The sequence below is a fragment of the Macrotis lagotis genome, chromosome 1, assembly GCF_037893015.1.
Source record: "Macrotis lagotis isolate mMagLag1 chromosome 1, bilby.v1.9.chrom.fasta, whole genome shotgun sequence".
Lineage (NCBI taxonomy): Eukaryota > Metazoa > Chordata > Mammalia > Peramelemorphia > Peramelidae > Macrotis > Macrotis lagotis.
In genome coordinates this window covers 529355679-529368464 of record NC_133658.1, presented here as the reverse complement: position 1 = coordinate 529368464, position 12786 = coordinate 529355679, and the positions used below count along the sequence as shown (strand labels likewise).

At 31.8% G+C, this 12786-nt stretch overlaps 1 protein-coding gene across 1 annotated transcript in view; it reads left to right on the top strand.

The window, feature by feature from the left end:
- IL1RAPL1 (interleukin 1 receptor accessory protein like 1) overlaps nucleotides 1–12786 on the top strand; it is a 1500378-nt gene that overhangs the window by 1285396 nt on the left and 202196 nt on the right. The gene's annotated exons all lie outside the window — the stretch shown is intronic.

Genomic DNA, 12786 nt, shown 5'->3' with positions numbered 1-12786 from the left:
GGACCTAAGGAGAACAGAAGCCAGAAAACAAAGACCCTTTCAACAAGGGACAGCTGGTGAAAGTGCTTGGAGTCAGGAGATTGAGCATCTAAAACAGCAATGGATAAAAGTCTACTGGCTTTAGATCAGGAGAATGGAACTTAGAATCTGGCCTCAGACATTTAACACTTATAACTATGTGACCTTGGACAAGTCACTTAATCCTGATTACCTCGCATCCAGGACCATCTCCAGTCATCCTGATTCATATCTGGCCACTGAACCCAGATGTCTCTGGAAGAGAAAGTGAGGCTGGTGAGTTAGCACAGCATCCTCTCACTCAAATCCAGTTCATATCCTTGTCATGGCATCACCTCCCTCAAGTCATAGATTCCTTGAGAATGAAAGACATACATCAATCAAATTACCTGATAATAGCATCATTGATAATCAGAAGAGTCTCCAGTATAATATTTTGGTGATGTCCTCACCAATCTGTGTCCTCATCCAGGGTATTGTCACATATCTAGACTCACTAATCACATGTTTCTGAGGGATAAGTTTTTGAAGTAATGTTTTGGCAAAAGTTATACTTTATTATACCATCTCTTCCCCAGGATTACTATTTGTAAATTCAATTCCAGTTTCAAATTGCTCAATATAATGTAAATGGAGTTAGAAGACTAGCATGCACTTATTAAGGGATTCCATTTGCTTGGGTTCCCATTCATTCCCAAATGGTTGAATATATCATGTTGAAGGATTCCATTTCATTGTTCATATGCTCTTGTGTCTTTGCCAGAATAGGTCCATATTACCTTTCTAGAGATGATAGGAACTGATTTGAAGCCAACTTTCCTAGATCCAAGGGAGTAAACCACTAAATTGGGGCAAAATCCTTTGCTGAAAAATTGGAATATTGTAGCCAATGTACGATAATTAAAATTTCCAGTGTGATTGACTGGTTCTCAGTTCCTACAAATGATAGAGAAATAGAGGGAGGAGGGAAAGATTCTTTGTGTTTCATTATTTTCATGCTCTGATTTGGTTGTAAGTTTATTATTCTCAGTTATAAAGTTACAGATGAAAGGATGCTTTTGTTCCTTGTCTTCAAAGTGTTATTTTCCTGTTAACAGGTACAACTCAGTTCTCAATTGTTTTGAAGGTATGATGTTAATAGTAGTAATTATATACTTCTTTATCAACATTTTCTTAATTGTTAACCACATTTGCTTACATGTGAATGAAGAAAATGCACTTTACTCATTGCCAAGCAGTCAGGGCATTGGCACCCATATAATTTGTAGGATAGCTAATTAGAATAAATATGCTTGCAATAATGTTCTCTGCTTTTTGGGATTTGATGGTAAATTAATGAGATCTTTAATGTAGCAAAAGTAAGCTTAAATGTTGGGAAAATACTAATGAAAAGATGTAAGAAATTGATAATATAGGGATTTAAGGAATTAATAACGTCACATATTTAATTCACTTTTGACCTATATGTAGATGTTTTGAAAACTACTTAGTAGTATTAACCTATTGCTGTTTGTGTTTGTTGCTGAAAGCAGTTTCCAAGTTTTGACCAATTCACCATATCAGCTTTGATCATGATATGATATGGTTCAAATGTGGTCTAATGAAATAGAATCATCATTTTCTGAATAGCTTTACACTTGGATGCAACTGATACAACTTTTATGATAACTTTTATAAAACTTATGATTTTAAACATTTTATATTGTGAATTTTAGAAATGCTGATCTTTAGTGTATACATTCTCAAAGAAATAGAATTTATAATGCAATTTTGATTACATAATATCAATAACAGACATCTTTAAAATTCAAACATCCTATTCAATAGTCTCTTCACATGTATCACAAAGAAATAGAAAATATTAGCTTTATTTTTTATTGCACTAATTATGTGCAGGACACTATCTTAGACAAAGGGGACACAAATAAACATTGATACAGTCCCAGCTATATAAGAATTTGAGCCTAATTAAGTAAAGAAATATAAGCTCAAAAAACTTTATTTCAGGAAAATATGTGATTCTTGCAAAACAAAGATCTCAGTAAAGTACCATTAGAATTTTAAGTAGTTAAGTCACCAAATATTCATTAAATTTATTAAATGCTCTCTATTGTGCCAGGCCCTGTGCTGAGAACAAAGAATAATATGAATAAATGAATAAACTAAATAAATATAAATAAAACAAAAAAGCAGTCTCTGGATCTCTGCTGGAGGAGACAACATACAAAGAAAATAAATGAGATTAAATTAGGGGAAAATCACAGATGAAAGGCATTAGCATTAAGAAGGGTTTCTTATAATTCTTAATGGAAAGCTTCTTGAAGAAGATGGGATTTTGATAGGAATCTGAAGGAAGCTGGGGAAAACAGAAAGAAGAGATGAGAAAGTAGAGGAAATGCCAATGAAAATGCATGAGATTTGGAGGTGGAGTGTTTTGCCTGAGGAACACTTCGGGAACCAGCATTGATGAATATATATATATATATATATATATATATATATATATATATATATATATATATATACACACAGAGAGAGAGAGAGAGACAGAGACAGAGAGACAGAGAGAGAGAGAGACAGAGTGAAATAGAAGACTGGGGAAAAAAGAAATTTACATGTTAACTTGGTAATTTTTATATATTTAAAAGGAATAGCAAGTTCTACATAATGGATTTATATTGTACTATGTTTTGGAAATTCTTTTTCTATTCCATAAATTAAAAATAAATAGAACATTAAAAAAGAAGCAAAAGCTGGGAAAAGTACAAAGGAGAAATGTAAGAGGCTTTAAAAAGTAACAGCATTTTATAATTGTTCATGCTGGCAGTGGCTCCAGCAACTGAACTTTTTAATAACAGAGTAATATGGTTGGACCTGTGCTTTAGGGTCATCCATTTGACAGTTGAATGTTAGATGTACTAGAGAAGGGAGAGACTTGAGGCAAGGAACCTAATCAGCTGGTTATTTCAATAGTTCAGACAAGGGGTGATGGGAAATTGCATCAAGGTGGTAGTGTCAAAAGAGAAAATGGGAAAATATATGAGAAGTGTTACGAAGATAGAATTGATTGTACTTGAAAACTGATTAGATATGGGAGGAGTAAGAGAATTTGAGGAGTCAAGAATGATACTGAGATTGCAAATTTGGATGAATAGAAAAACAGATGGTTTTTAAGAAATGAAATGAACATGCAAAACCAGATGTCTATGGTAGTATTAGTATTAAAATGATTCTATTCTTATCAAATAACCTGATGGGGATATATTCATATCTGATAAATATGATGAAACCCTACATCTCTGTATTCGTAGTCTTATATAATGGTCTCAAAGAGCCCAATTATAGCTACAGTAATCACTTTAGTCTAGTAAACAGCATAATTTTTGAGGCTAAAATATTAGTGATTACTAGATATAGGAAGGACAGTATATAGAATGAATTTGTTGATCCTCTAAATCCTTAGATGTGTCTGGATGTACATGATTGAGATGAATTGAGAAATCACTAAAGAAACTCAGCAGGAGTGACTCAATTGAACATGGAATAAATTCTTAAACTGGCAAGTTATGTTGCCCAATTTCTTTTGAGTATTTACAGATTGTTTTCATTGTTAATATTATTATTAATATTAGCAATAATGATAGCTAATGTGTACATAGCACTTTAAGTTTTAAAAAACACATATTATCTCTTAAATCACAAACACAACCCATTACTTCCAATTTATAGATTCTGAATTTATCAAATCCCATCCTCCATCCACATTTCCAACCAGATGCTTAGCTTTACCTATCTTTAATGGTCTTCATTATCTTGTGCCTTATATTTTGATTAGGGTAATGGCCAAGATCAGCTTTTTGAATACAAATTCACTAAACTTAAATGAAAAAAGTAAAAACCAACAGAAATAGAAATCTATATAGATTTTGGATATACAGATAATTGATATAATCCCATATTTTTTGCAGAGGAAGTTTTCAAAGTAACTATAGCACATAATCATTTTCAGAAGTCCCTACCAATCAGAAAGCTCTTCCAGGTGGTTTCCTATAATCATCCTAAAATTAGAACCGATCTCAACAAGACTTCCTAGAAAACTTGGTGGTTTTTTCATATTATGTTGTGTAACATGGAACATTACACACTCCCTTTTATGTGTTTCAACAGTTGAAGAAAATTTAGACATTTAGTTATCTCTTTTAACAATTATTCTTTTTTGATGAAGGGTTCTCTGCATGCATATCTTGCATGTAAAATAGCTAAGTCAAAATGTTATTAATCTCTAAAGAAAATAACATGATCCAAATTAAAGTAGTTTCAATCTGAGGCAGCTAGATGGTTCAGTGTATGGGACCTGGAGTAAGAAAGATCTGGATTCAAATCTTCCTTCAGATATCAGCTGTGTGATTGTAGTCAAGTCACTTAATCTTTGCTTACCTTAATCCACTGGAGAAAAAAAATGGCAAATCACTCCAGTCTCTTTGCCAAGAAAAGTCATGAAGAGTTAGGCACACACAACTAAAGAACAGCATCAATTTAAGGTAATTTTAAAGAATATGACCCTTTTCCCCCACTTGTCTTCCTCTCTGTGTTCGGTTTAGAATGCAGGTAATTGTGACATTATAAAAACTAATTATAAAATCTAATGTTAAAATATATTGCCTTCTACCATTAAAACTTTTAGAGGAGTTGCAATATAATTAAGATTCCATAATGACAGATGGCTCAGGGAAGGAGCATTTTTTATTTCCCCTTCAGACTTATAGGCTCTTCACTAGAATAAAGTCCCACAAGATATTTATAATCATTCTGAACTAGAAAGACATGGTCATCAAAAGCATGGTGGAACTTATTAAATCTTTTAAAGCAAAGGCTTCTCTGACTATTTATATACCCTCCACAATGGGGGAGGATTTTTGGATTAGCAAACATCATGGATTACCTATGCCTTACATTTAGTGAAATAAATACTGTTAGCACTGATAAAGTAGTTAAAGAATTAAGATTTAAATTCACATTCCTCTTCATTTATCTACCTAGCATTTATATATCCCTTTATACTTTGCAAACTGCTTTATGGGCATCAATTGATCTGAAGCAATTTTCTTGTTCTCATGAACAGGAAATTATTGAAAAATGGAAATGTAGAAACAAAGTATGAACACTGGGAAATTTTGTCACCCCCCCATTGAAAATGCTGATGATGAATGATTATTATTTGTCTGCCTGTGGTGACATCACTAAACATAAATAACTATTGATGTCCATGAACAAAGTAAAGCTGCCTCCCTTAAAGCTTGCTTAGTATGTTATTCTTCAAAAGATTCTCTCTCTGTGACCAAGAATAACTACATCAGTAAAAATAATAGAATAGATTTTCTCCTGATCTGGGTCTTATCCTACTCCAGAAGTCATTAGAGCATCCAATTATGGAACCAAAAAGTAAAAATATAAGAAATTAAAGGGGTCAAAATTACCTCCATAGCACCAGACTTTCCCCTGGTAGAGGTTAAAATCCAACATGATAAGTTAGTTAGGTACCTTTAAACATGGCTCAAAAATCAACAAGTTAATAGTATCTCATAAATATTAATATTCCACACTGGCTGCAACTTGTATTAAGATATATACCTTGATATGTAAACTTCTGGCAAGTGATTACCATTTGGCTAGGACAAAACATTAAGATAATTAGCAGAATAACACAGGCAAATAATATTACTTATTTTTTAAAATTTTGCATAATGTCTCTTTGATTAGTAAGGCAATTATAATATCAGTTGCTTGTCACTACAAATCATGTTAATAACTTTGCCATTCTGCCTGTCCTATTTTAAAGTTCTTACTCAAACAACTCATTCGATTATATTTATCCAGCTTCATGTGCTTTTAGCAACATTTTAAAATTCTTGTCATAAATGCCTTTTCAGTTATATGGTTCTAACCATATAATATGCATGTTTTATCTTAAATTGTTTATGAATTGCACTTTTTAATTCTGTATGCTATCATCATGAGTTCTGGGATCTTCTTTTCTTTTTTAATGAGTAGTCTTAGAATAGAGAACTATTTTTAATTCACTGATTCTGACATCCAGAAACTTCTGATTCAAAAAGGTTTTTTTAAATGCATTTTAAGAAAAAATAAAATTGCTAAACTGTATGTAAAACTGCTAAAGGAAAATATTTTATTTTAAATATACCTCTGAGCAAAATCTGTGTGCAACAAATTTAGGCAAAATAATTTGGAATTGTTTCACTTGAGGTAAAAAAGGAAAAACAAAACTTGAGCAAAGTAGACAGTAGGGACAGTGACACTGCAGACATTTGAGCTAGATTGGAGGATAGCTTGTTTCCCAGAAGGTTCAGCCTGCTACCCCTACTGGAGATTCCAAGACAAAGAAGCAATGGCAACATCTTCCTGAGGATATTCTATTATGTCATACATAAATTGGACTTCTAGTCTTTGAAAGAGATCAATTCACATACCAAATGTGAAAGGAAGTCACCCTCCCACACACACACACATACACAGAATTAAGAATCTATTTTGGGGAAGCTGAGAATTAAAGGCAAAAGGATATTTTAAGGAAAGAGCGCATTTTAGAAGGAGAAAAGAGTGTCCTAGGGATCAGTCATGGAATCAGAAAAGGAAATGAGCAGAGATGGAAATGTTATATGTAAGAAACAGAAGACCAATTTAGCTAGAAAATAAAATGTGGGAGGAAGAGTTATGAGCCTGCAAGGTTAGGTTAAAGGTTCAGTTGGTGAAGATCTTTAAATTCCAGAGGTATTTATATATAATCCTTGAGACAATAGAGGTACAATAGAGTGTATGGGAATTACATGGTCAGGACTCTTCAGGAAAATTACTTTGACAGCAATATGGATGATAAATTGAAGGGGAAAGACTGGAGTTATGGAGATCAATTATAAAAGTTCAGGAAAAAATGATTAGGGTCTAAAAAGGCATGGTGGTCATGTAAGTAAACATAAGAGAATGTAAGTTAGAGATGTTGAGCTAGAAATGGCAAGTTTTGGCATGTGAATAGATAAGTGAGATAAGAAAAAGTGAAAAGTCAAGAATAATTCTGAGACAGAAAACTTGGCTACGTGGAAAGATAAGAATGAAAATTCAACAGAAATATATATATATATATATTATATATATATGCATTAATTATTTGGATATGTCATCCTTTAAAATAAATTGAATGTTTATCTCTAAATTCTCAGGATGTTTCCACAATGTTTCAAAATACTCCATGCTTACTTACTGTATGGTATATTTTTAAGTGCCAAATGAGGTAATTTTTTTACCTGTGGATTAATTTGTCATAAATGAACCTTGGTTTACTTCCAAAACTATAATTAAGAAATTAAGTACCTGTTGCTGGGGAAAAGGAAAGAAAATATTGTCGAAGATCTTAAATATCACACTAATGAGTTTGAACTTTTTATTCAGTAGACCATAGGGAACCTTTAAAATATTTTGAGCAGGAAAGTCAATCTGGTATAGATGTTCAGGAAGATGGGAAGCCCATTGAATAGGCTAAACCAATAGTCTAGGTGTAAGAGTAGGGAATGAAAAGAAAGGATAGAAAGATATTATAGAAATAGAAAAAGTAGAGAATTGATTATCATTGGGATATGAGAGCTAAAAATAATAACAAGTTTTCTAACATAGGAGGCTGATTGAATAGTGCTACTCAGATAAATTAAAAAGACATGAGGAAGAATGAGTTATAAAACAGAGATAAGGAAATATAATATAATAGAAAGGACCCTGATTCTGGAGTCAACAGAATTGTACTCTTATTTGAGTTCTGATACTTAGTACTTTTGTGAACATGAGCAAGTCATTCAACTTTTTGTGCCTCACTTTCCATGTGGGTAGAGTAAGAGGTTTTAACTAGTCTCTGAAATCTCTTGCACCTTTTGGTCTATTCCCCCAAATTTAAGTATAACCTGTTTACAATGCTAATAGAATTAACCTCTGAAGAGTGTAGTTGCAAATACTGTCTACAGTAAAGCTAGCCATTGTGGTTTATAGGAATAATAATCAACCTTAAGGCATCAGAGCTTTTAACACAACTACTAGTGAGTCCCCATTCATGATACTCCTTTCCATATCCATTAACCAATAGATGTAAATTAACCAAACTTAATTAGCTTTTACAAAATGAGTAAGTATTAAATATTTGTATAGCAAGGAAAAATGTTAGATTGAAATTTCTTTAAGGATAGAACTGGTTTTTTTTGGTTTGGTTTTTTTTTTGCTTGTTTCCAGTCTTTAGTACAAAGCCTAGCATATTTTCAGTGCTTAATAAATGCTTATTGTCTTCATGTGAGCCCAAGTCAAGTATAGACTTAATGACCACTTCTTGGAAATGATGTTAGTATTAAGGATAAGTTGAGCTAAATGTCCTCTGAGGTTCTTATCAGCTTGTGATTTTTTGATTATATGGACACTTTTATTTATGTCTCTGAAATAAAGTTTATTTAAGATATATATTAATATTATTAATTTCATTTAAACAGTAAATCTTAGTTTTCTGGAAAGTTCTTACAAAAATTTGTATACTAGTTTATATGATATTAGGGAATGCTGATAAGTTTCTGCGAATGTTTTTGAGAATAGTAAGTCTTATGAAGTCTACAAATATTCTTCTATAAATCTGCCACACCTTCACTGGAATATGACTAAAGAACTTCCTTCTTTACAATATCACATAGAAAGAAATGTAAATTTCAATATCCAATTTGATTACTTATTCCATTCCTAAATGAAGATTATGTTAGGAAGAAATTCTTTGAGGGCTGTCAAAAAAGATCCCCCATATTTCTTTGCATCCAGTGCATCCTGATTATCAGACACAGAAAAAAGGATCATGAGATCATAGGTTTGTAGAGTTAGAAGGAACTTTAGAAATTATCTAGCCTAAGTATCTCTTTGATTATCCATGAGGAAACTCTATCCCAGAGTGACTGTGGTCATACAATGAAAGAAGCTGCCAAGCTGAAATTCCATTTCAGATTTCCTGACATGAAATCCAGTACTCTACCAAGGGAAGATAGGCAGTCGTTTACAGTAGTATTTTGAATGTCTCAAGTGAGCTATAATGATTAAAGGTAAACCTATCTACTGAACAGTAAAGGAAGATTCAGAATGATTAAATAAAAAATTATACCTTGGGGGAATCTGTTTGCTTTAAGTTTATAAAACCCTGGGTCCAGAGTTCATAAAAGCAAGTTACTGGAGTTTGTTTATTCTTAAGACCAGCATTAAATATACTACTTAATCTTTCTTCACCCCCCAAAATACTGACTTGGTGTTGTGTAGAGTTTTATGTCACTGTGAGTTTCATCTCAGAGTTTGAAACATTTCTAAGCACCTGACTATGTGAGCCTTTCAATGAGAAAATTGAATCCGAATAACATTTTCACCTCTTATTGACATGGGTGAATGTGACTGTATAGCATAGATTGCAGTTTTTTTTGCTCATTCTGTCTTCCTCCTAACAATGGCCAATGACTTTCATAAGAAACTGTCTCTGAATGAATTTAGAAAAGAATGTTCCATGAGAATGATTTTTAAAATAATTTTTCCTTCTGCCTTTTATGTGGTAGATTTAAAACCTGTTCTATTGCTTACTATACATATATCTCCACCTGAGATCACAACTCTTTACAAAATTAAAAAAAAGAACTTGGTTATGGTTTGGTCTCATCTGAATTTCTGTTATTTTTGGTAGAAGATGGTGAAAGATCTATATAAGAAAAATAACTGCCTATTTTCTCACTTTCTCTAATATAAGAAGTTACTTAATGTAAAAATTATAAGAAACTTTCTAGATAAATAAAGGAAGCTGATCTTTATTGTCTGCTCTATTTACCTCTTTGTTCCTATATGCAACTCAGATCACATCTTCAAAGGACAAAAAGATTTCCAGAGGATTTTGAATCATAACTTAAGGAAGCATTTTTTCAAACATGAACAAGACACAGTTTTCCACAAAATGAAATTGATTTCAAAACTGTAAGAAAAACATGAGGTGTTCAAATAGATAGTTTTCGTTCTTTTTAAGATTAGTGATTTTCTTTTGTTTATATATGTCTATATTTATTCCTTTATTTCTCTTTTATTGTCTCCCAGACAATAATCTCTGATAACAAATATTTTTAAAAATTAAAAAAGAAAAAATATATAGAAAAATACATTGAAATAAATCTAACTATTTACACTATTTCACATCTGTGAACTAAGCTTTGTAAAGGAGTGGGGTTATATGTCTTCTCTTCTCTGTGGCTTATCATATTCTTTAAAATTTGAATTTTTGTCATTTTGCACAACCATTCACTTAGTGATAATATTGTGCATCTACTTACTCCACTTTACATAGTATTTGTAGATTATCCCATTATTGTCTGGATTCATTAAATTCATCTTTTTTCCTTGTTACAAAGAGCATACTTCCTGAATCACAATTTAATTAGCCATTCCTCAATAATGAACAACAACATTTCCCCCAATTCTTTACTATTACAAAAGGGCTCCTACAAATATTTTGATGTATAGAAAGGTTTTCTTTTATTTTTCCAGAGGCCTCATTTGGGTGATATCTCCAACAATGAATGCCCTGAGTCAAAGGGTATAATCATTTTATCCACCCTATTCGTATAACAAAATTGTTTCTAAAATGAATATATTAATTCACAGTTCACCCACATAGATAATTTTCAAAGCATTTATTTTATTTAAAAATGATCTGTATTCTGATGAGAAGTTATTATGCATAAATTTGACAATCCATTACATCTTTATTTTAAAAGACATATTAAATGCTTTGTTTGCCTATGTAACTATATTCAGCTTTTGAGAGAGCAAGTGAGCAAAAATGGTCCCTAATGTCTTGAACTTTTTATTGTTTTTATATTTTGTTTGAAATGTAAGTGTTTTGAGGTGAAACATTCCTATATTTTTTAAGAAATAAAGAGTGAATGAATTCTCACAACAAACATATAGAGTCTATTGAAACAAATTCCCACATTGATCATGACCAGAAATATATGTCTTTCTCTGCATTTCTTCATCTCTACAGCAGGAAGTTTAGTAATCTCAATTTGGGATTAATCATTTCAATGATCAGAATTCTAAAGTCTTTCTCAAGTTTATTTTTTATAATGTCATTTTATTAACTCTTCTACTTCTGCCCACTTTTTTCTGTATTACTTAGAAATTTATTTCATTATTTCTTATGATAAAACATTCATATACTGTCTTTTGTTTACCCATCCCCCAATGGGACATGCCCTTGAGTTCCAATTTTCCACTATTACCTAAAAAAAATTTGTGAATGTTTGTGTAAATATTGGGTCTTTCCCTATTTCTTTGATCTCCTTAGAGTATAGGGCTAGCAGTAGTATAACTGGGTCAAAAAGACTACCCAGTTTGATAGCAAATTTGTAATAGTTCCAAATTGCTTTCCAGAATGTCTAAACCAATTTACATCTAAGATGAAGCCTTTCTAGTCTCAAAAATCTCACTTTCTCTGTTTCAATCATTCAAAAAAAAGTCTTTATTTCTCTGTCCATACTAGGTGCAATTTATGTTTTTACTAAAAGGTCATATTTAACAGATTTAGTCAACTATATTGTGTACAAGTCATTTCTGGCTTTATAATTTAGTAAATGTTTGATAAATTGAAACTACTTTGAAATAATCTCACCCTATCTCCCATAACCAACTCTATCTCTCTATAGTCACAGATCTTTATCCCAAGAGACATTAGAGAGAATGGGGATAATTAAAAGTGCTAAAGGGAAGTGAGATGGGGTGATTAATGCTAAATAATTGCTCCCTTTTCTCTATTCAATCTGTGCCAAGAAACCTACTATTCCCTCAAATTAACCACTTGGTTACTGTACATGGACAAATCACATGCTATTTGGAGAAGAAAAGCAGAATGTTATATAATGATTCACTTATACTATCTCTTCAAGCTTTACAAAAAGCCTATGAGGTATCTACTCCAAGAAACTTCCACTACCATCAAGTTTCTTACTTCAAAGAAAGAGAAACAGGATGTTCATACTGATACCATGAAAGGATCAGAAAAATTATCTAGGGGAAATATTTTGTTCATGTTCTCCTAAAAGCATAGAAACTGGAGAAATATTCAAATGGAAAAATACAAGTAAATGAGCAGAGAGATAATCAGCCAATTTTTTTCCAACTAACTTTTTAGGACAGAACAACTCAGGCTTCAAAGTCACCTAGGTGAGATAATCTTCCATTTATTTCCCTGCTTTTTATAAGACACTGACTCTTTCATGTAGTTAAGGCTATCTAGGACCATTCCATTCTAAGAGAATGGTACACTTTGGGAGATAGCTCCCTGAATTTGGAGAAAGAATCTGAATTTGAATCTTGCCTTGGCTACTAAAAGCTTTTATGCAAGTCATTTGGCTTCTCTGGGTCTCTTTTTATAAAATTAAACAATTGAAATAAATTATTCCTAAATATTCTTTTCATCTAGAAATATATGATCCTGTGTTCTTTATTTCTTCAATCTGAGAAGCATGCCATTATAAATTTATTTTTTCCAAAAGTGTTTTCTTTTTTCTTTTTTTAATTTATTTTTGCACTCATATATAACTATATATATATATATATATATATATGTTTCAACATCATTTTTGTAAAGTTTTTTCCTTCCCACCTATCCTAAGATAGCAAGTAATCCAATATAGATCATACATGTCCAAT